Raw genomic sequence first — 23,225 nt, forward strand, 5'->3', positions numbered from 1 at the left:
TTAGGGAATTTGGGCGAGGAGATGACATTCAGTGGAGAAGCTATGGTCCCATAGTTCTCTATGAAATTCCTGTAATACCCGGTGAGGCCTAGGAAGGCTCTCACCTGAGTCTGAGTAGTCGGTGTTGTCCAATTTTGCACAGCTTCAATCTTACTGAGCAAAGGCCTTATTTCGCCACCGCCTACCTCATGCCCAAGGTAGACTACCTTACTCTGTCCAATTTGGCATTTACTCGCCTTTATGGTCAGATTGGCTCGTCTAAGAGCCTGCAAAACATCTCTCAGGTGGGTTACATGTTCGTCCCAGGAATTGCTGAACACTGCTATGTCATCCAAGTATGCCATGCAGAAGTCCTCCATCCCGGTTAGAACTTGGTTTACCATCCGTTGAAACGTAGCAGGTGCATTTTTTAGTCCGAAAGGCATTACCGTAAATTGGTATAAACCAACGGGGGTAGAAAATGCAGTTTTCTCCTTGGCATGGTTGGTCAGGGCTATTTGCCAATAGCCTGACGTCAAGTCAAATGTGCTGAGGAACTTGGCGGCGCCAAGTTTATCCACCAACTCATCTGTTCTTGGCAAAGGGTGGGCATCAGTCGTGGTGACTGCGTTAAGAGCTCTATAATCCACGCAGAATCTAAGTTCTTTAGATCCGGCCTTTGGTACTAACACAACTGGGCTAGACCATGGACTAGTAGAGGGCTCTATTTGTCATGCCGCCGGCGTCTAGTCGCCGGTGGAAGCTATGGAACGCCTGGCGTTGGCGGCGCCATTAGGTCATCCATTGCTTTTCCCTGTTCCTTTCCCAGGTTGCCGCTCTAGTCTCTCCTTTTCATTTTCCCGGCTTCACTATTTAAGCACCGCCCACTTCCGGGTTCGGTGCGTTGCAACTTTGTTTCTTTCCGAGTTGCTTGCTCCGTTGTGTTTTTCCTCGTTCCAGCTTTGCTACCCTTTGATCTCCAGTCGGCGTCACCTCGCCGTTCGCCTTCTTGGTTTCTTTCCCTTCCCTGGCGCCTCGCCTTTTTCTGGTTTTCTCTGTGCCCCTTGTCCTCCTTTTCTCCATCATTTTTCACTACTGGATTCTTCCAAGGACCTGCTTCGCTTTCCATCGCCTGCTCAAGACCCTCGATCCAGCCATTCTTGAATTGCTGCACTTCGCTCACTAAATTCTACAGGATCGTGACTTTGTTCTCCGAGGGTTTTTTTTAAGCATCCGCTTTTTTCCCTCGTTACCCGGTCCCTGCGGGAAGGAAGCCTCTTGCTTCCCTGCTTGGCAGGGAATCAGGGTGGCTTCCCACCGCGGACGACCATACCTCTTCTCTAAAAAGAAGAAGACTGGGAAAAAGGTATTCCGCCACGACACTTCGCCAGAAGACTCAGGTGAGGAGGAAGCCATGAGGTGGTTAACATCATTGATAAAGCTACCGAGGTTCCAGAGGTTGACAGTTTGCAACGCCCACAGTTAAGAACCATGGCCTCACCTGAGCAGGTGCAAGAGCTGCTAACTGCTGTTCATAACCTCACTCAAGAGTTAAAGGCAGTAAAGACGGAGAACACTACCCTTAGACAGAGGTTGGACCGCTTTGAGCAGTCACGCAGTGATCTCCCTCCTATGCCATTATCCTGTGGCAAATACGACGGAACACCTAACAAATTTAAGGAATTCATGGAGGCTTGCGTGATCTATTTCACATTTAGACCTCAGTCTTACGCCTCAGACCAAGCCCGCATAGGGTTCCTCATTTCCAATTTGACCGGGAATGCCCTGGCTTGGGCAGCCCCTATAGTAACCAGTGCCAGTCCTCTTCTTCAGGATTATGCTGGATTTAACGCCCAGTTCAAACTTGCGTTTGAACAACAAGAGACTACCATATTAGCCAGTGAACAGCTACTGGATATCCGTCAGGGAAGCATGGACCTTTTGTCTTATATTTCCCGATTTAAAAAGGTGGCGGCTGATGCGGGTTGGCAAGAGAACGCCCAATACACAATCTTTCGTCGAGGCCTCAGAGAAGACCTTAAAGATGAACTTGCTAGGGTTAGCCGCCCTTCTACGCTCACGGAGCTTTGGGCCACGGTACTCCAGCTGGACCTTCGGTTATCGGAAAGACGGTCTGAGCGGCGGAGACAACGTGGTTCTTCCGTTACCTCCAACCCGGCTACGTCCTTTTCCGTTCCCTCGGGTCCGGTAAGAGACGAACCCATGCAGATCGGAACTACCAGGGGACCGCTTGCCCCCGAAGAACGGAAGCGGCGCAGAGACCTCAATCTATGCATGTACTGCGGTTCCAACACCCACGTTCTGAGGGACTGTTCGGACGTACCCCCCCGCAGGTCGGGAAACGCCATACCTCGGAACTAGTAGGGACCAGTTACCGAGGGGGCTATCCTGGTCCCTATGTCTCTTTGTCCATAACACCTACCATCAACTCCTCCGAAGACAATCGGCTCATGGTCATTGCAGTCCAGTTGAACCACCTACATCAGACATTCGAGGTCCTGGCTCTATTAGACTGCGGAGCAGCTGGATGTTTCATGGATGTCGTCTGGGCCGACAAGACCGGTATCAGTCGTCTGGAGAAGGAGGAAGATCAAAAGGTTGAGGGCGTTGATGGTACACCGCTAAGCTCCGGTCTTATCACTCATGCCACCGCACCTATGAACATGAAGATTCTCCATCATACTGAGACCATCCAATTCGACTTGATTCGAGCTGCTCACTTCCCTGTCATCCTGGGAGTTTCCTGGCTCCGGAAACATAACCCTACGATTGATTGGACCAAGAACCAACTGTCTTTTTCTTCTAACTTTTGCAAGAAGTCTTGCTCAATACAATCCGTGGCTGCAACTATCCATGCTCTTCCAGACCCTCTTACCCTGACTGATATTCGATCCGTGAACAATATTCCTAAGGAGTGTCTTCATTATCCGGAGGTCTTTGAGGGAGAAGGTCCTCAAGAACTACCCCCACATCGACCCGAAGATTGCCATATCACCTTGGTCCCCAATGCAGTGGTTCCGTTTGGCCGCATGTTTTCTCTTTCACTCAAGGAGAAGAGAGTTCTCAAGGACTATCTGGACTCAAATTTACAACACGGTCTCATTCAACATTCCCATTCGCCTGCGGGGGCATCTTTGTTTTTTGTTCCGAAAAAAGGTACAGATGAATTAAGACCATGTATTGATTACCGGGGCCTAAATCAAGTTACAGTAAGAGACCGTTATCCCATGCCTCTCATGAAGGATATCCTAGAGGCAGTGCAGGGAGCACGGATCTTCACTAAAATCGACCTTCGAAGAGCCTACCATCTTTTACGCATCCATCCTGGGGACGAATGGAAGACAGCGTTCCGGACTCCGTTCGGTCATTACGAGTATCGAGTAATGCCGTTCGGTTTGGTTAATGCTCCGTCTATCTTTCAGCGTTTTATGGACAGAACATTCTCTGATCTTCTTTTTCACAGTGTCATAATCTACCTTGATGACATCTTGATATTCTCAAAGACCGCACAGATCCATAACACTCATCTCATTCAGGTTCTTAAAAGGCTACAGGACCACCATCTCAAGGCCAATATAGAGAAGTGTGTCTTTGGAGTTTCTCAGGTGATCTACCTTGGGTTTATTCTTTCTGCGGAAGGCATCCGCATGGATCCAACTAAGACCGAAGCTATTTTGCATTGGCCTACTCCGGAATCTGTTAAGGACATCCAAAGATTCCTTGGGCTTGCGAATTTCTATCGCAAATTCATACAGGGATTCTCGGAGACGGTTCTCCCTATTACTAGTCTACTCAAGAAGACGTCCAAACCCTTTTCCTGGACTCAAGACGCTGATCAAGCCTTCTTATTGTTAAAGGACAAATTCTGTTCTGCACCCATCCTTCGGCAACCCGACCAAGGATTAAGATTCATTGTTGAGACCGATGCCTCGTCAGCTGCCTTGGGTGCAGTCCTCTTACAGGAACATGCTGGTCTTGAATACCCAATAGCCTATCTTTCCAAAACTTTGAATGAAAGTCAATCACATTACTCTGTTATTGAGAAGGAACTTTTGGCCATGAAGACGGTTTGCGAAGAATGGCGTCATCTACTACAGGGAGGAACACACCCTTTTGAAATAAGGACGGATCACAAGAACCTCAAAGTCCTACAAAGTATGGAGTGCGTCAATTCACGTCAGGCCCGTTGGGCCCATTTCTTCTCCCAGTACGACTTTCTATTGACCTATCTCCCGGGATCTAAGAATATTCTAGCAGATGCACTCTCTCGGAGGCCAGGTTCCGGTGTAACGAACAGGGAACTTCCCAGTCTACTGCTACCTGACGTAAGATTCGTATATACCGTAGATGCCTTTTTGGAGAAGGTACGTAAAGGCACACAATCAGAGGGAATTTCTCATACCGTTCCTCACTCAGATGACATCTCCATACAGGATGGCCTGGGATTCAAGAAACATTGTCTCTACCTACCTGATTCCCAGACACGACGCACCGCACTAAGATGGTGTCACGATGATCTTGTAGCTGGTCACCGAGGGGCGAAGAACACTCTGGAACTTCTTCGGCGGAGTTTTTGGTGGCCAGGCATGTTGAAAGAGGTGGACTTGTATGTCCGCTCTTGCCCTGTATGCTGTAGATCCAAGCATTCTACCCAACGACCCATTGGTTACCTACAGCAGAGTGAGGTACCGAAGAGACCCTGGAGTATTATCTCCACAGATTTTATCGTAGAACTGCCCGCTTCAGAAGGATGTTCCTGTATCATGGTCACGGTCGATTGTTTCTCTAAAATGGCCCACTTTACACCCTTGGCTGGGTTACCCACAGCAGCAGAGATGGCAACCGTGTTTGCAAGAGAGATCTTCCGTTTACATGGAATCCCCAGTAAGATCATCTCAGACAGAGGATCCCAATACACGTCACACTTCTGGAGAGAACTTTGTAAGAGACTGGGGATTGAGCGTGCACTATCGTCTGGTTTCCATCCCCAGACCAATGGACAAACAGAAAGGACAAACGCTACTCTTGAGCAATATCTACGTTGCTTCACCAACAACCAGCAGGACAATTGGGTTAGTTTACTCTCGACTGCAGAGTTTGCCTACAATAACGCTGTTCACAGTGCCACTGGTCTTAGCCCTTTCTACTGTTCTTATGGGTATCATCCCAGTTTCACTCCTTCCTTTTCTCTTGTCCCTTCTACGGTCCCTTCTGTAGACTCCCTTCTCCTTTCTTTGCAAGAAGCCCATATGACTGCCATCAATAGTCTTCGGGCAAGTAGTCAGCGCTATTGTAACCAGACTAACCCCAAGCGCTTGCTTCCCCCACTTGGCAGAAGGGAACCAAGGTGTGGTTATCCACTAAATACCTCCCACGTTGGCTTCACCCCTCTAAGTTGTCTCCCAGATTCCTGGGCCCGTTTCCCATCCTACGTAGGATCAACCCAGTTGCCTATCGGCTTTCTTTGCCCAAACACATGAACCGCTTACACCCTGTTTTTCATTCCTCTCTCTTGAGGGAGTTTAAGCCAGATCCCTATCACCGCTCCATTCCGGCTGTTCCGTCTCCGGTTGCTCTACCCCCGGAAGAGTACGAGGTGGCCTCCATATCGGACTCCCGCTTTCCGGGTGGGCGCCTGGAATACCTCATCCATTGGAAAGGTTACCCCCATTCTGAGGATTCCTGGGAACCTGTCTCCCATGTCCATGCCCCGTCTTTGGTTCAGATGTTTCACCGTCTCTTCCCAGGCAAGCCGGGGAGACATCCCATTGGAAGGGGGCATACTGTCATGCCGCCGGCGTCTAGTCGCCGGTGGAAGCTATGGAACGCCTGGCGTTGGCGGCGCCATTAGGTCATCCATTGCTTTTCCCTGTTCCTTTCCCAGGTTGCCGCTCTAGTCTCTCCTTTTCATTTTCCCGGCTTCACTATTTAAGCACCGCCCACTTCCGGGTTCGGTGCGTTGCAACTTTGTTTCTTTCCGAGTTGCTTGCTCCGTTGTGTTTTTCCTCATTCCAGCTTTGCTACCCTTTGATCTCCAGTCGGCGTCACCTCGCCGTTCGCCTTCTTGGTTTCTTTCCCTTCCCTGGCGCCTCGCCTTTTTCTGGTTTTCTCTGTGCCCCTTGTCCTCCTTTTCTCCATCATTTTTCACTACTGGATTCTTCCAAGGACCTGCTTCGCTTTCCATCGCCTGCTCAAGACCCTCGATCCAGCCATTCTTGAATTGCTGCACTTCGCTCACTAAATTCTACAGGATCGTGACTTTGTTCTCCGAGGGTTTTTTTTAAGCATCCGCTTTTTTCCCTCGTTACCCGGTCCCTGCGGGAAGGAAGCCTCTTGCTTCCCTGCTTGGCAGGGAATCAGGGTGGCTTCCCACCGCGGACGACCATACCTCTTCTCTAAAAAGAAGAAGACTGGGAAAAAGGTATTCCGCCACGACACTTCGCCAGAAGACTCAGGTGAGGAGGAAGCCAAGGAGGTGGTTAACATCATTGATAAAGCTACCGAGGTTCCAGAGGTTGACACTATTACCCCGAGATCAAGCATCTTGCTGACCTCACCTTTGATGTGGGTTCTTACGTTTTCTGACATGCGATATCCTCTGCTTTTGACAGGCAGACAGTCACCAGTGAGTATCTCGTGCTGGCCCCAAGGGGTCAAGCCTGGTGAGAGCGAGAACAGAGAGGCAAACTGATTCAACATAGACTTGCACTCTTCTTGTTGCTCGGGTGTCAGATTGGAGGAGAGATTTACTCCTTCAATGTTTTCATCTAAAGGTAAGCCTCTGAGGAGATCCGGAAGAGCTTCACTCTCTTCTTCTTCCTCGGCCGATGCTAGAAGCAACGCTCCTACATCAGGTCGTGAGACATACGCTTTAAGTCGGTTGGTGTGAAAGACTGTCGGAGCCTCCTTGGGGTTACCCAAGTCCACCAGATAGTTCACCTCGCCGAGCTTACCCACTACTCGGTAGGGTCCCATCCATTTATCTTGCAAGGCCCTCTGCCTTGTGGGGATCATAACAAGAACAAGCTGGTTTTGAGCGAACTCAACCATGTTAGCCTTTTGATCGTGCCAGTGCTTGACCAATGCTTGTCCAGCTTTCAAGTTATCGCTTGCTTCTGTCATCAGGTGCGACATTCTCCTCCGGAGACCTATCACGTAGTCAGTCACTCTGACTGGCTTGGGGGAAGGAGCACTCTCCAACCCCTCCTTAATCAGGGCCAACGGACCTCTGACGGGATGACCATAGAGTAGTTCGAAGGGAGAGTAGCCTACTCCCTCCTGAGGGACTTCTCTATAAGCAAAAAGAAGGCATGGCAATAGAAGGTCCCACTTACGCTTAAGGGGTTCTTCTAGAGCACCTATCATGCTCTTCATGGTTCGGTTGAACCGTTCTACCAACCCATTGGTTTGTGGGTGGTAAGCCGTTGAGAACTTGTAAGTTACTCCGCAGGTTTTCCACATGGCTTTCATGTAGTGGGACATAAAATTTGACCCCCTGTCAGAGATAACTTCCTTAGGAAATCCGACCCTAGTAAAAATACCAAGGAGGGCCTTAGCCACAGCCGGAGCTGTAACAGTCCTCATAGGAATTGCCTCAGGATACCTAGTAGCATGGTCTACTACAACAAGTATAAACCTGTTGCCTGAGGAGGTTGGAGGATCAAGGGGACCAACGATATCAATCCCTACTCTCTCAAATGGGACTCCCACAACGGGAAGAGGCACTAACGGTGCCACATTCTTGGACCCAACCTTACCAGAGATTTGGCAGGTATGGCAGCTTCTGCAGTGTTTTTCTACTTCGGCCCCCATTTTTGGCCAATAGAAGTAGAGTGAGAGCCTTTCCTTAGTCTTCTTGAAACTCAAGTGACCAGCCAAAGGAATCTCGTGGGCTAACTGCAAGAACTGTGGTCTGTTCTCTTGGGGTACTACAAGGCGTTTGTAGTCTCCAGGTGCAGACTCGGTTGGTTCACTATAGAAGAGGCCATCTTCCCAGTGCAACCTATGTTTCCCAGGCTCTTGCCCTTCAGCCTGAGTTTTTGCCTGATGGCGAAGACCTTCCAGAGTTGGACATTCTCTCTGTCCCTTACTGAAGTCTGCCCTGTTGGGTCCACCTTCTGCCAGTAACGACTGCAGCTCAGGATGGTCAACAGGATCCAGATCTCCAATGAGTTCCTGGCCTTCCATTAGCTCTTCTTCAGAGTCTAATTCTACCATACAGGGTTGTACTTCCCCCTCAGCCGCAGCTGGAGGTGGAATTACGGGTGTGACGTTGGACAACCGCGGGGAAGTCCGTGTCGGCTGCATCGGAATGTGGGCTGTTGGTTTTGGTTTGGAAGTTTTAGGTTTCCCTTTTACTTCTGTGTTCCTAGAGACAGCGGCCGCCATTTCCAATGGAGCAGGAGTGATTTCTTTCTTCATCATCTCCCCGAGAGTACCGCGCAGGGTCCTCTCTCTTGCAGGTCTGGTTAGCTCCTGTAACCGTTTACTAGGAGGTCTGGGAGTATGCGATACAACTCCGAGAGTTTTCAAATCGTTACCCAACAGTACGCGTCCTGGTACCTCACTCTGTATGCTGACAGGTATCTTTACAGTCATGTCGTTACACTGGATGAGAACTGGTAATTGGGGAAGCATCTGCACAGGCCCTCCAGCTAACTTGGTGAGGCGTTTGGGTGCCTTAGCAACATCCTCAGCCTGAAAAAACGATTTATCCACCACAGTTATGCTGGCCCCAGTGTCCCTAATGGCAGGCGTCTCCTGACCATTCACCTGGACACTGTCCTTATAATACTCTTTAGTATTATCGGGGATAGAATTATAGACATCTAAATTCTGTTGTTCCCACAACCCCAGAGATACTAAAGAAACGCTGGCTGAGACTCCAATGGGTTCGTCAGCTAGCAGTAGAACGTTTCCACTTGCCATTTGGACTTCCTCCTCTGGAGCGAAGGCTAAGGAGACAAGCTGGACCCCTGAAGGTTTACCCTTACATCTGGGATCTCCTTTCACGTGATCAGTCGAGCCACAAACAAAGCATTTGCCGAATGCTTTCTGGAATGGTGGCTTGTTCTGACCTCCTTCCGGTTTGGCACCAGAAGACACACTATTCTGCTGTGGTTTTCCCGGTGGCTTACCCTTCTGGTTTTGTTTGGGGCCCTCTTTGGAATGTGAGTTATTCGAATTCTCTTTTGAGTCTTTTTTTGGCTGTTTTCCCTCGTCCTTTTTCTGAGTTGCCCCAGAATCCTTGTGAGTAGCCCTGTTGGCAACCCACAAGTCAGCAGCCTTAGCTAGAGCCCTGGAATCTAATTCCTTCGAATCAGCCAAGTGCTGTCTGAGCTCAGGAGAACAGGCATCATAAATCGACTCCAACATAAAAAGATTTCGCATACCCTCGTAAGTGTCAACTTTGTAACCCTTAATCCATCCCTCTAAGTTTTTCAACCCTTCACTCACCCAGGTAGCCCAAGGGGTACCATCATGCTTTTTGAGGGTTCTAAACCTCTTAAGATACTGGGAAGGGGTCTTCCCGAATCTAGCTATCAAAGCTAGTTTCACACTTTTGTAATCCGTCTTATCCACCTCCCCCAATTCCATTACCACATTAGTCGCAACAGGAGGAAGCCTAGAGAACAACCAGGGAAGCAACGCATTCCCGGTGATGTCCTGGAGCCCATGATTGTATTCAAACAGTTTCAACCAATCCAACACATCCAATCTCGGTTCGTACATACCCACTAATTCCTTCGGCATCCGGGGTCTTTTGGGACTGGAGCTCCTAGAGGAACCAGAGGAGAGAGAAGCATTTTCCATAGACAACTTTTTCATTTGTAACTCATGATTAAGCTCTATTTCCCTGAGTCTTAACTCCGCTTGTCTCTGCTCAGCTTGAGCCAAGAATCGTTTATGTTCTAATTCGAGCTTCATTTTTTCAAGTTCAAAATAAGCAGAATTACTCGTGGGACCTGGTATTGGCCCCGTAGGCACAGTTGGTAAGGCAGGTAGAGGAACAGGTGAGACAGTTTCGTTAGCCTCGCCATCCTCGTCAGCCTCTTCATCGCTATCATCAGAATTACGATTCAGATCAACACCATTACTGTTATCTACAGTTGCTGGAGAGTTTGGTTCCTCTGAACCAGTACCCAGACTTTGGTTCGCCAGCAATCTCTCTATCAGTTCTAACTTCTTGCCTTTTACAGGAAGATTCTCTTGTCTACAGAGAGCTCGCAGACTCTCAGTATTTTTATCCGACAAAGACTCTTGGCTGTAAATTTCCATTGTAGACATGTTTTTTGAAAGTTGCTTTTGTAACGTTTTGTGGTTAGTCGTTCTACAGCGTCGAAAAACACTCTAAACTGTATACTCGATACTAATCCCACCGCTGTACACCAGTGTTAGGCGGAAACCTGTGCAGTTCCCTCTGGGACCACTGCAAAAGATTTAGGACTACAGGTGTTGCGATGAACCCACTTGGTAGCAGTCTGTACCACACAGATTCAATTGGTAGCTGTGGCTGAGCAGTCAGACTTCTCTCAAGAAAAGTTGGTCAGTATAGGGAGCATACAAGATAGGGTAATTCTCTGCAGCAAAACGAGTAAACACGCAACCAGGCTTTAGTATAAAGATAGTAAGTTATTTATTTATAACAGCACGTCTATGAAAAATACTAAAGCAAACCACGGCAAATAATTCAAAATACAATTACTCTGCAGAATGGAATAAGCTCAATCCCCTGAACCACACTATCGACAACTCTAGGTTCTACGGCACCACTTATTTTCAGACAGAGGTGTATACCTCAACCCAGATGACACTCGAATATTTAGTGAGGAGGGAAGAGAAGAGAAAGGCAGGTAACGAAGTCAACACGGTTCGCACTGAAGCGGGTAAAAATGCACGGCAAGAAAGCATTAATCACACTAGATCATACAGTTCGGCGGCCAGGCCCACTCGGCGAGAGGCAAGGCACGATGTCCTGGAAAGTCTCTACGGGTGATGCATTCAAGTCTCGTTTAGCAAATTGGTTAGCGACAGGTGGAACCAGTTCAGAACAAAGAGTGAATAAAGCTTGGAGGCAACCCAACGGAACGGAGAGGAATCAGATACCTCACACGAACCGATCGAAAAAGGGAAGCCAGGCGGTTACGGTACCTTGTTGTGGAAGACAGCTCCGACGGGGGCAGTTGTTCCTGGTGGTGGATGCACGACGGGTCTTGGCCAAGAGAAGAGATGCTCTCGTCGTCGAAGAGAAGATGTCCGGTGCACCACCAGGGAAGAAACCAGCCGCGGAGTGCTTCGTCACAAGGCACCACCTTTCGATCACGGGGCAGGAGTAGTGGCTATCCGGTTGCCGGGTGCTCTGCACGGGCAATTCGACCACTGCGTCCTGGGCGACCAAAAAGCACAAAGAAGAAGAAGACTGGTTGTTCCCACCAGCCAGGGAAAGAGCCTCTCCGGCAGGGAGATCTCTTCTGTCGTCGGGAGATTGTGAGACGATTCCGCAGGGCTCCACCGGAGGTGTCGTCGTGCAGGTTGAGTCAACGTTACCCTCGTCGGATTCTTTAGGTCCAGTGGCGACTTCCTGAAGATCCAGTGCCAAAGGCCCTGCTTTTATGCAGACGTCCCCCATTCATTCAGCCTAGCTTGTCAATCAACACATGCTAAGTGGTGAGCGGGAAGGCTCACCACCTGGGCCAATAACTCCAGAGTGCGACCTGAGTTGGCAAGGCAACTCGGTCCAGGGTGTCTAAACCCCCTCCCACACCCCTGAGGTAACCCAGACAGAATGGCGCCACCTTCGCGGGTCTCTGTCCAGAGGCCCGCCAAAAGTGGAACAAAGGGCTCAACCTTTGGTTTAGGAGTCACAGAGAAAAACACAGACGCCATTTTACAACCCGAGTTCTAGCAGAAAATACCACTCGATAAACCTATTTAAGATAAGTAGATAGGTGGTACGTTGGAGATTAACGAAAAACAGTATCAATCTTCAACAATGGGACGAATCCCATAGGGTTATGCTCGGGGTCGAACATAACAAGTAGTTTCCACTGCCACCAGCCAAAACTCGACGAGGAGGGACGGGACAGTGCCCCCTCGAGTAACAGATCCAGGAGTAATCGTATTACCCCTACTAGCACGTCCACAATAAGATGGTTGGTACTAGTTCTGTTAGTAAATTTAGGTCTAGTAAAGCCAATGGTGACTTTACATGCCCGGGGAGACAGTAGTCAGTCCCCGGGTATGGAGTCTATGGTGGGGGGACCTGCTAGGGCGCCCCCGTGTCACGACACGTAGGGTGCAGAGTGACACACATAGAAAAACTTATGAGACCCTATGGAGTAAAAGACCCCATAGCCCATCGAACACATTGACATCTCAAAGGAATTACACACATACATGTCCAAGAGTGAGAGGAAAAGGGTCACACTCTTGGCAGGATGGGAAAAACAAACTCCAGAAATCCAGCAAAGCTGCTGGGGGACTCACTAGGTTAGGAAATTCAGCCTAAACAGAGAATTCTCCCTAAAAGGGCTGAGCAGGGATGGTGTCAGCCACGTTACCCTCAACCAGGGGGGGGGGGCATGGGTGTCCCTGACTGGTCACCCACACATGGGGGGCTAGGAGCACCCTGCAAGTCCTGGCCACATCCCCTACCGTATCCACCACGGCCACCTCTTGTGGCTCGCCCGCCTTTGCCACCCTTACCGCGTGCTCGCCTCCCAACCATGGCACTGATGTTGTTGTGTGTATGGGAGTTGCAGTAAACTATTGTCCTGGGCAATTGGGGGATAATGTGCACGCAACCCCTCCTAGACCATGTGCGTGGAAAAAAAAACCTGCACTACGCTGTGGCACCCAGAAACACAAAAATGAATGTATGCGTGTCACACGCAGCCTAGACTGACCTCTGAAGGGGTAGGCAACACACGGGGCAAGCACAGATGTCAAATACGTGCGCGACTCACCGTCTGCCAGGAAAAATCGCGTGAAAAATACACGTGTGTGCGCGTTGGCAACACCCCCGCCAAAAGAAGAATTGTACGCTGTTTGAGGAGACAGGACAACAGGAGAAGTGAACGCTGTTTGAGGAAACAGGCCCAGGAAAAAGACAAGAAGACAAAAAGCTGTCAGAGGTAACAGGGAGTACGAACTTGGAACGCCGTGAAGTAAATCGCGTGTGAACCAACAAGAAGTACAGATTTCACCCACTCGCTCGCCACGAAAAGCACGTACAAGGAAATGGCGTTCTACACGTACCTTTTAAACATGCCCACACGTCCAGCGTCACTTCCGCGTGTACGTGCTAAGGCCCCATCCTCCAATTACACGAGCTGACACTCTGACGTGCAGTCATTGGACGTGTAACATGCACCCGTGTACAGGGAAACGCCCGCGCATGCACGTCACAGACGCGCATACGCGCTGGTGGCCTTTGGGCCAATGAATTCGCATACGTGTGCTGACGCGCTTACACGCTAAGGCCCTTTCCTCGAATTACACGCAGATGTGCTGGATTTTCACGTGCCAAATCACTCCGTATCAAGCTGGCCACGCTCCTGCCCAGAAGGCCGAATGACTGCCCCCCAGAGCTCCGAGCACACTCCCACCTGCCATCTGCTGCTGCCTGATTGCCTGCTGCCCACGTGCCCTGCCATTTGCTGCCTGCACATCAGCCAGGGGTGCTGTTGCTGGGACCACCCCTGCTGGAACCGAAGACTCCCGACTGGGATTCCATCGCTCCACAGCCCAGCCCCAGGACCCAGTTGCCCACCCACTCCTGCCTCTGGGGTTGTCCTGTCGGGCACTGCAACATATGGCACCACTGACAACCCCCGGCCAGAGAGGCAGAGGGGCACCAGCTTCACTGCCACCGAAGTTGGTGTCCTGGTGGAGCAAGTCCTGGGGCACTATGATGCCCTCTTCGGAAGTTTGCGCGCCGACAAGGAAGGGCGGACTCGGATCTGGACGGTCATCGTGACTGCCATCAACGCGGAGGGGGTGGCAGTCCCCAACTTCCAACATGTCAAGAAGCGCTGGGAGGACTTCAGGTCCAGGACCCTCAACAAGGCCTGGCGCCTCTTGAAGGCAGCGGATGCTAAGGGGCGCCGGGGCCACTTGTCGGACGATCAGATGAGGGTCCTGGAATGCATATCCCCAGCGCTCCACGTCCAGGTCCTTGAGAGGCAGACCCGTCTGGAGTCCAGCGGTAAGTGTACATGCATCATTATTGTAAGCTGTGCGTGTGGTGATGTGCCAGTAGTGTGCAGGTTGCACATGTGTTTGTATGGGGCCAAGTATGGCTTGGGGTGTACTGGGCCATGAGGCTAACACATGCGAGGGCTGTCATGTGTGAGACATGGATGGTGCTTGTGTGTGTAGGCTTGCATGCCAAATGCAGTTGTGTGGGCACACATGTTTGGATGAATGTGTATGTAAGTAGGCATGTTGGTGATGTCACACATGGATGTTGTTTTCAGCTGCATGTATCAGCACTGTGTACATGTGCATGTGTGTGTATTTGACAAGGGTGCAACAGTGATGCAACATGGAAGCCTGTGACAGCGGGATGTGGAAGCCTGATTGGCAGATGTGACATGGATGCCGATCTGAACACTGCGACAGTTGGCAGAGGTGTACAGATGCATGCAAGTGTGGTGGTGTGTGTACATGTGTAGTGCACTCCCTGTGTTGCATGTGATGCCTGGCTCACCTTTGCCTGCTCATGCTGTTGTATGTGTATGGATGGTGCTGGCAGTTGCGATATGGCTGTGGTATGGCTCATGTGTGCAAGTTGAAATGACATGTGTGTTGGCGATTGTGATGCCATGTCTGAGGTTTGCCAATGCCACTCATGTACAACTGTCATGTGTGTATGTGTCCATTGTACAGTGCCCTGATGCCTGTGTTTTATTTCTCCCTGTCTGCAGCGTCAACTGATGAAGAGGGCGGAGAATGTGCTGTGGAGCACAGCAGCGGGGATCGCACCGCCAGCCGGAGACGCAAGGCCCGGCTCCCCTCCCAGGTTGTGATCTCGTCGGGGAGTGAGGAGTCCGGTGCCGCGTCCCAGGCCGCAGCTGCCGGTGGGAGGTCCAAGAGGCGGAGGTCGGAGTTGGACTCCTCGGCAGCAGAAGGGGCAGCTGGGACCCCACAGGGCCGAACGGGGGAAGAGGGCACGGAGTCATCCAGGTTGGTGGGGGTTTGGTGGAGGATGAGGCCGTGCAAGCAACAGAGACGGGGTCTGGAGGTGGGGATTCCACTGGTGCTAGTGGTGCAGTGCAGGACCAGGGACAGGAGGCAGCACAGGCCACCGCGGAGGTGCCTGTGTGCAATCCTGTCCCTGATCCTGTCACTGCATCATCTTGCACCAGCAGGGATGCCTATGTCCAAACCCGTTTTCAGGCAGGGGATGAGCTCACAACAACTGGCCTTCCTCTGCCTGCGGACGTGGCTATCCGGGTCCGGGTTGAGCCTGTCCTGACTGGTGTGGCGTTGCGTCAACGGGCCATGCGAGGTGACCTGCAGTCTTTTCATGAGGAGACTGCACGTCATCTCGAATGGCTCGTTGACCGCGTCGGCCTACTGGGACAGGTCACCCAGGCCGGATTCCTCTGTTTGATGGGGCTTGCTCAGACCCCCTCCTCAACTGAACCCCCTATGCGCCAGTCGTCCTCCGTGCCATCTTCCCACCCATTAGTCACCTGGGTGCCCTGTGGAGCTGCCTCTGATGGTGCGGCCAGACTGGTGGAGTAGGCATCCCTGCCACAGTCGGGAGTCGGACGTCCAGCAGGGGTGGCCACATCAACGACTGCACCCCACCCGGTGGAGGATGTGCAGGCAGCAGGAGCCAGGGCACGGGCACAGGCACAGCAGCAGCAGCAACGAGGTGGGAGCCATGATGGCTCGGGGCCTTCGACATCGGAGGGGCAGGCATCGGCCGGAGGGCAGGAGGACCCAGGACGGGAAGTGTCTTCCGTGTGGCAGCGGTTGGGCCACGCCATAGATGCGGAGCGGCAGCGGGCGGAAGAGGCACGGCTCACAATGGTCAGGGCGGAGAACCCCATGCAGAGGGCCCTGAGGCAGGCCGAGTGCCTCGAGGCAATCCGCAGGGAGTTGGAGGTGAACATCTCGACGGCCCTGCGGACCCTCGGGGCCATGGAGGAGGACCGCCTCCGGGACATTGAGCAGGAGTTCGATGATGCTCTGGCCCGGAACATCCCGAAGTGAGCCGTCGGACTGGCCCGCTGCCCTTGTAAATAGTTCTGTAGTTAGTGTTAGGTTTCCTTTGGTTTTGCATTTTTTTTGGACCTTTTGGACAATGGGCCACATTTTTGTATATAGTTTCTTTTATTAGGTAGTGTTATTAGATAGGTTTAATTTCTTCTGTTGGGATCATGGACCCTGGATTGTTTATCTGTATATAGTTGACTGTTGGATTTTCTATTTTTTTTTTTATGATTTACCCATGGAGCAATGGTTTTCGATTTTAATTTTCCATTAGATTTACTTTTGTGAACTGTGCCTTTGGACACCTTCCCTTTGGATTATGATTTGTGGTTTTACATTATTTTACGGACATGCTGCTTTCTTTTTTTTAATTCCCATTTTCGTTTGTTTATTTTGGATTCAATTTATGTTGCTTTTAATACATATTTTTTCTTCAAACTTCAATGTGTAGTATCATCTCATTGGTTTCATGCATATCATGAAATGGGTTTTGACATTCACTGACACCCATTGTGTGTATGTGAGGGACATGTGTTCATTTACAAACTTGCCATTGGGGTTGTATCATGTAATTGCCATTTCTAAGTGGGTGGATGCAATACTCGGGTGGGTGTTTGGCATTTGGAGGCTGCCCATAAGGCCCAGGGATCTAGATTATGATGACATGTTGGCTGGGGGACATGTGTGGGGGTCTGCTGGCAGGTGCCCCTGACTGGTGGGGGGTGGGGGTGCAGGGGGACATGAGTGGGGGCCTGGTGGAGGGTGGCCCACAGTGCTGGGGGGTGGGGGTGCAGGGGGACATGAGTTGGACATGAGTGGGGGCCTGGTGGAGGGTGCCCCACAGTGCTGGGGGGTGGGGGTGCAGGGGGACATGAGTGGGGGCCTGGTGGAGGGTGGCCCACAGTGCTGGGGGGTGGGGGTGCAGGGGGACATGAGTTGGACATGAGTGGGGGCCTGGTGGAGGGTGCCCCACAGTGCTGGGGGGTGGGGGTGCAGGGGGACATGAGTTGGACATGAGTGGGGGCCTGGTGGAGGGTGCCCCACAGTGCTGGGGGGTGGGGGTGCTGGGAGACATGAGTGGGGGCCTGGTGGAGGGTGGCCCACAGTGCTGGGGGGTGGGGGTGCTGGGAGACATGAGTTGGACATGAGTGGGGACCTGGTGGAGGGTGCCCCACAGTGCTGGGGGGTGGGGGTGCAGGGGGGCCTGGTGGAGGGTGCCCCACAGTGCTGGGGGGTGGGGGTGCAGGGGGACATGAGTAGGGGCCTGGTGGAGGGTGGCCCACAGTGCTGGGGGGTGGGGGTGCAGGGGGACACGAGTGGGGGCCTGGTGGAGGGTGCCCCTGGATGCTGGGGGGTGTGGGTGCAGGGGGACATGCGTTGGTGGGCAGTAGTGCAAGGTGACATGTAGGTTGGCTGGGGGGCATGGGCATGGTGGATGGGCTGCCTGCGGGACATGTGCAGGGTAGTCCCCTGTGGTGTGGGCCGCCTGCAGGGGCCGTGGAGGGTGTCGAGTGAACAGCTCGGAGGACCCACACGGCCGATTCACGTGTAGGACTGCCCGGCACCCCCAGAATACACGTAGGCTGCTGGATTTGCGTGTGGAATTTCCCTTGCACCTTGGAATACACGTACCCTGCTGATATAGCGTGTGGAAGTTCACGCGGACCCATAATACATGTACCCTGATGAATTCACGTGTCAGACTACACGCGCAACCCTGATATACACGTACACAGGCGAATCACACTGCTGGGGTGTGGGGGGGTGGTAGAAAGGGGTGGGGGCCTGGTGGAGGGTGCCCCTGGATGCTGGGGGGTGGGCTGCTGGGAGACATGAGTGTGGGCCTGGTGGATGGCGCCCCACAGTGCTGGGGAGTGGGAGTGCAGGGCGACATGAGTTGGACATGTGTGGGGGCCTGCTGGCAGGTGCCCCACAGTGCTGGGGGGTGAGGGTGCTGGAAGACATGCGTTGTTGATCAGTAGTGCAAGGTGACATGTGGCTTGGCTGGGGGGCATGGCCATGGTGGATGGGCTGCCTGCGGGACATGAGCAGGGGTGAGTCCCCTGTGGTGTGGGCTGGCTGCAGGGGCCGTGGAGGGTGTAGAGGGAACACCTGGGAGGACCCACATGGCCAATTCGCGTGTAGTGCTCCCCGCGCACCCCTGAAATACACGTGCCCTGATGGAATCGCATGTGATACTTCCCGCGCACCCCTGAAATACACGTACCCTGATGGAATCGCGTGTGATACTTCCCGCGCACCCCTGAAATACACATACCCTGCTGATTTTGCGTGTGATACTTCCCGTGCACCCCTGGAATACACGTGCCCTGATGGAATCGCGTGTGTTACTTCACGCGCACCCCTGATGTACACGTACACAGGACAATCGCGTGTGAAACTTCCCGCGAACCACTGAAATACACGTTCCCCGCTTGGTGTTTGCTGTTTGGCAGCCCTGTGAACTGGTCCAGGGTTAGCGCATCCCTTTGCGATGAATTGGGAATTTTGATGGCTTTTCCTTGTGCAAGGGCGTTCTTGGGGGCGTAACTGGCACTGCTGCAGGGTCGCTGCGCCACGGCTGGTTTTGGAGGCTAAAATCCATGAATACGCTGTGCGATTAAATGGATTTTATCGCACGCGGCTGGCGCAGTGTATCGCACGTGGACACTGAGCGCCAGCCGTGTGCGCCACTTTTGTGCGAAATTCTATGAATTACCCTGTAAATACGCATTTGTAAGATTAGCTGGCAATGTCTGCTTTAGAGTAATGGTGCTATCATTACATTCGAACCATCCACAATTCTTTTTAATGTATGCAGTGTGGTGACCTGCATTGGTTGTAGCTCCTGCAGGGTAGATTATACCTACTGTTGTAAAGGTTCTCTTTCCAAGTGACACTTGACCGTGTGTGAGTCCAGTCAGTTTGCAGTTTTTTTTGGTGCCATCTGCATTATAACATAGAGGCATAAGTATTATGTAGGTACTATGTAGCTCATGCCTTCCTTAAAGACTGTGTTTCCTATATCTATCAATGCTTTGTCTAGGGTAAGACCTTGGGATTTATGAATGGTAACTGCATATGCAAGAGTTAGAGAAAATTGCTCTCTACGTACATACATGTCTTTGAAGAGAAGGAATTGAGCAATTGTACGCCCTATCCTTTTCACTTCTGAAACTTGATCAAAGCGAATGTTGACAAACTGAATGTTGCTATCACATGGGTATGATTGAAAGCCAACAACTGTGCCCAGTGCTCCATTAACTAGCCCTTGCTCTATGTCACGGTTACGTTTAATCATTACTCTACAATGTAAGGATAATTTCAATATTTTTTCCATCCCAGCTGTGTTGGAGATTGAATTTTTAAACTATTTAGTCTTGTTGTGGCTTGCTCACACATGAGTACTGTCATACCATGTACGTCTAGTTTGTCTGTGGCGCTAATTTCCAGTATTGGTTGCATTTCTTTATTTAACATTGTTTCATTGAATTTGAAACAGCTTGCAAGAGTTAGCATTAAGGCCATACAATTGACATTTTTGTGCGCTATTTGTTCCATAACATCAGTTGCACATGCATTGTCGGCATAAAGTGCATGTATGTGCCGGTTTTTCAATACAACTTGTGCTTCTTGCGATAATACACCAACTCTAATACTTTTTAAGATGTTGGCATAAGTGAGATCTGCAGGTTGCTGCATGTTCTCAGTTAATTCTCTATATTGGAAATGTTGCCAAAGGTTAACATTACCGATGCTACCAACAGTTTTCTGTCTGAGTTTGGGGCCTAAGGTTTTAAAAAATCGGTTCACCTTTCACTGGTGTCAATTGTAGAAGATCTCCGAAAACGATAATGTGTTTCCCTGCAAAGAGTTATTCGTTGTTACTTTTAAGTACTTCTTGCAATCTGAGATGAATCAAAGCCAACATTAGGTTGGAGACCATACTCAATTCATCTATTAGTAGCATTTTCATTTGTTTCAATACTCTGCGTAATTCCATTGCAGCTTCTGCAGAAAGTTTGTAGTAGTCTAATTTATTTTGATGCTCTACTGGAAGCAGTAGTAATCGGTGTAAAGTGACACCGCCTATGTTGTAGGCAGCTAAACCTGTGGGGGCCGTTACAGTTTGTTGTTTGTCAATTGTTGAAGGGCCTTGCTGATGATTTTGATTAAGAATGTTTTCCCTGATCCAGCTTCACTACTGACGTACAGCAGTATAGGTTTGTAATTTTGGCAGGTACATTCTTTATTTTCGTGTTGTACACCATGTACAATTTGTTTTGTTACGTCTTCAAAAATGGTGCGCTGATTGTTGTTAAGTTTTGCTTGTTGTGCAGTTAACTCTTCTGTGTCTTCTTGATACTGATACATGGTGTTTCTACTTCGGCCATAGCTACTTCAGCCTCATTTGCTATTAGTGGTTGTCCTAATGGTTCTTGACTTCCTGTTACAGAAGGTTGACTACTGTCGGAAGAGTCCTTATGTAGTTGGGCCTGAAGTTCTTCTTCCTGTTGCTGCTCATTGTGTAACATTGTTTTGTACTGGGTAAAGTTCACATCGATGATAGCGCTTTCATTTGCTTTGAAAGCATCTTCATAGCAGTCATAGTTATCTAGTATGTCTTCCTCTTTTCTCCATGGTTTGAAAAGTTGAAACAGAGACATGTAATATAGTTCTTTCTGTTGAGGAGTTTTTAATGACAATTTTACATGATTAATTAAGCTTCGTTTGGTAAGTTTAACTAAGCTCCCTTCACAATCGGTCACTCTATATCTACGTTTGCTTTCATCGGGTTTTACATTATTTTTGTATGCAAAGTTTTGAGCTATGTGGTATAGAAACATGCTTTCCAGAGTGCTACTCCTGTTCAGATGGTATGTGTCCAGTAAAATATTTTTTAGAATGTCTTGGCTGTTGGGATTATTTCTGGCAATTGTTCCTATGTCCTCAAATGATTTTAGCACGCTTTTTCAAGATTTTGCAGGACCAACACTGAGCCATACTATGTTGTCTGATTTTCCATACAAAGCAGTAGTACCGGTTAAACGATCTGCTGCTTCATAGGTGCCACATTCTCTATGAGAGAGCATTTTTATGCCTAGGCTGTACAATTTCTGTGATAATGTTTTGCCTGATGCTAGGTCATCCCATAGGTCTTGAAGCTCTGTTTTTTCTGCTTTTGTTAAGTAGGCTGTAACATATCGTGCAACAGCAGTTGAATTGTCTGCAATATACTGCACATCTATGTTTGCATTCCTGTAACGCTCACCTGATTCTCGCAGAGGCGCCGGTCTTGACTGGGCGACTACCGTATCTTCAAAGGTGATGTGTAGCACCCGGTTGGCTCTTTGGGCTGGACCTCTGTGCACTGTATGCCTGACGTGTAGAGTAAGATGTCTGCAGATAGAAAATATGGGGTTAATGAACTGGGGTTATTGGGGTGTCCCTATCTCTTTCCTCTTCTCCTCTCCTGTAGACCCCCAAAGGTTAACGCTCTCACCTTAGGTAAGTGAATGCCGAGCTCTCCATCTGCCTCGGGGCAGGGTGCTGTAACCAGTTTCTTCACTGGATAGGTAGCGCAGGCCTCTTGACTTCAGAGGACTGCTGTCCGTCGTTTACTGCACGAACGGTAAGTTTCGAGTCATTCAAATGTCTTTAAAGTCTTTAGTAATGATGTCTCTTGTTTTGCAGGGTTCCGGCGATGGCGGATGACGGGCTGAAGTGAGTTGAAGATGGAGCCCGTGTGATGAACAGAAGCGCCTGGAAGCACGTAAGTAAGCGCTTGTTGCCTGCTTCACTATGCGCTCTAACTGTCTTTTTATTTTGCAGGTACGAGTTCGGAGCGGCTGCAGGGTGCCGGAATACCCACTGGATTAGATGTGGAAAGGAGTAATAGCACGTGAGTATTAAAGTTCCCCAATGTCTTTAAACGCACCTTGTTTTGTCTTTCAGATGCGGGATGCAGCGCCGAAGGCCTCCGGAGCGTACGAAGAGTAGGTAAGCCTTTGCCTTTCAGATGCCGGAATGCTAACCTGTTCTTTCTTGTCTTTATAGGTGTTGCTGAAGACTGGATTCAGGATGGTAAGCCTTTGCCTTTCAGATGCCGGAATGCTAACCTGTTCTTTCTTGTCTTTATAGGTGTTGCTGAAGACTGGATTCAGGATGGTAATCCTTTGCCTTTCAGATGCCGGAATGCTAACCTGTTCTTTCTTGTCTTTATAGGTGTTGCTGAAGACTGGATTCAGGATGGTAAGCCTTTTTCCTTAGGCCCAGGACCGGATGCAGAAGACACGATGAGCGTTCTGCTGCAGAGGTTGCAGAATAACGCAAAGCAAGATTCATCCACCGGGTGTGGTTTAAATAGCCTCCTGTAGTGCTTAGGTGTCTCCTTCCACAGCCACGCCTAAGTAAGAAAAGAGTTCCTGGTAAGAAAAGAGTTCCTGCCTTCCAGAAGAGTTCCAGTGTTCTGAATCTAGGGAGTGGCTCCAGCCCCACCCAACAGGAAAAGTAGTTCCAAACAGAAGAGTATCAGAGGCTCAACTGGCAGGCAAGTAAGCAGCATGGTCTGCTGAAGGTAAGTCCACCCAAGCATTATGAGCCCGGCGCTTCCAGCGCTGGGACTGGGCATATTTATGAGCCTGGTGCCACTGGCACCAGGACTGGGTCCAAAAGGTCCCAATTGGGACTGGTTGGCACTCGGAACCTGGGTTATGGATCTGCTTCCAAGGGAGTTGGGAAAACCCTGACCTTTTGGAAGCAGAGATCATGACAGTACCCCCCCTCAAGGCCCCTCCCAAACCGGGCTTCTCCGGGGGTTTTGGCTTGTCAGGAAATGTTCGGTGAAATCTTTTGATTAGGCGAGGAGCGTGGACATATTCAGCAGGTTCCCAGGATCTCTCTTGGGGGCCGTAGCCTTTCCGGTCAATTAGGTAGAATAGTTTAGATTTGGAGATCTTGGAGTCCAGAATGCTTTTGACTTCAAACTCGAGTTCTCCATC

The sequence above is a fragment of the Ambystoma mexicanum genome, chromosome 2q (assembly GCF_040938575.1).
Source record: "Ambystoma mexicanum isolate Mex_15411 chromosome 2q, UKY_AmexF1_1, whole genome shotgun sequence".
In the NCBI taxonomy this organism is placed as follows: Eukaryota; Metazoa; Chordata; class Amphibia; order Caudata; family Ambystomatidae; genus Ambystoma; species Ambystoma mexicanum.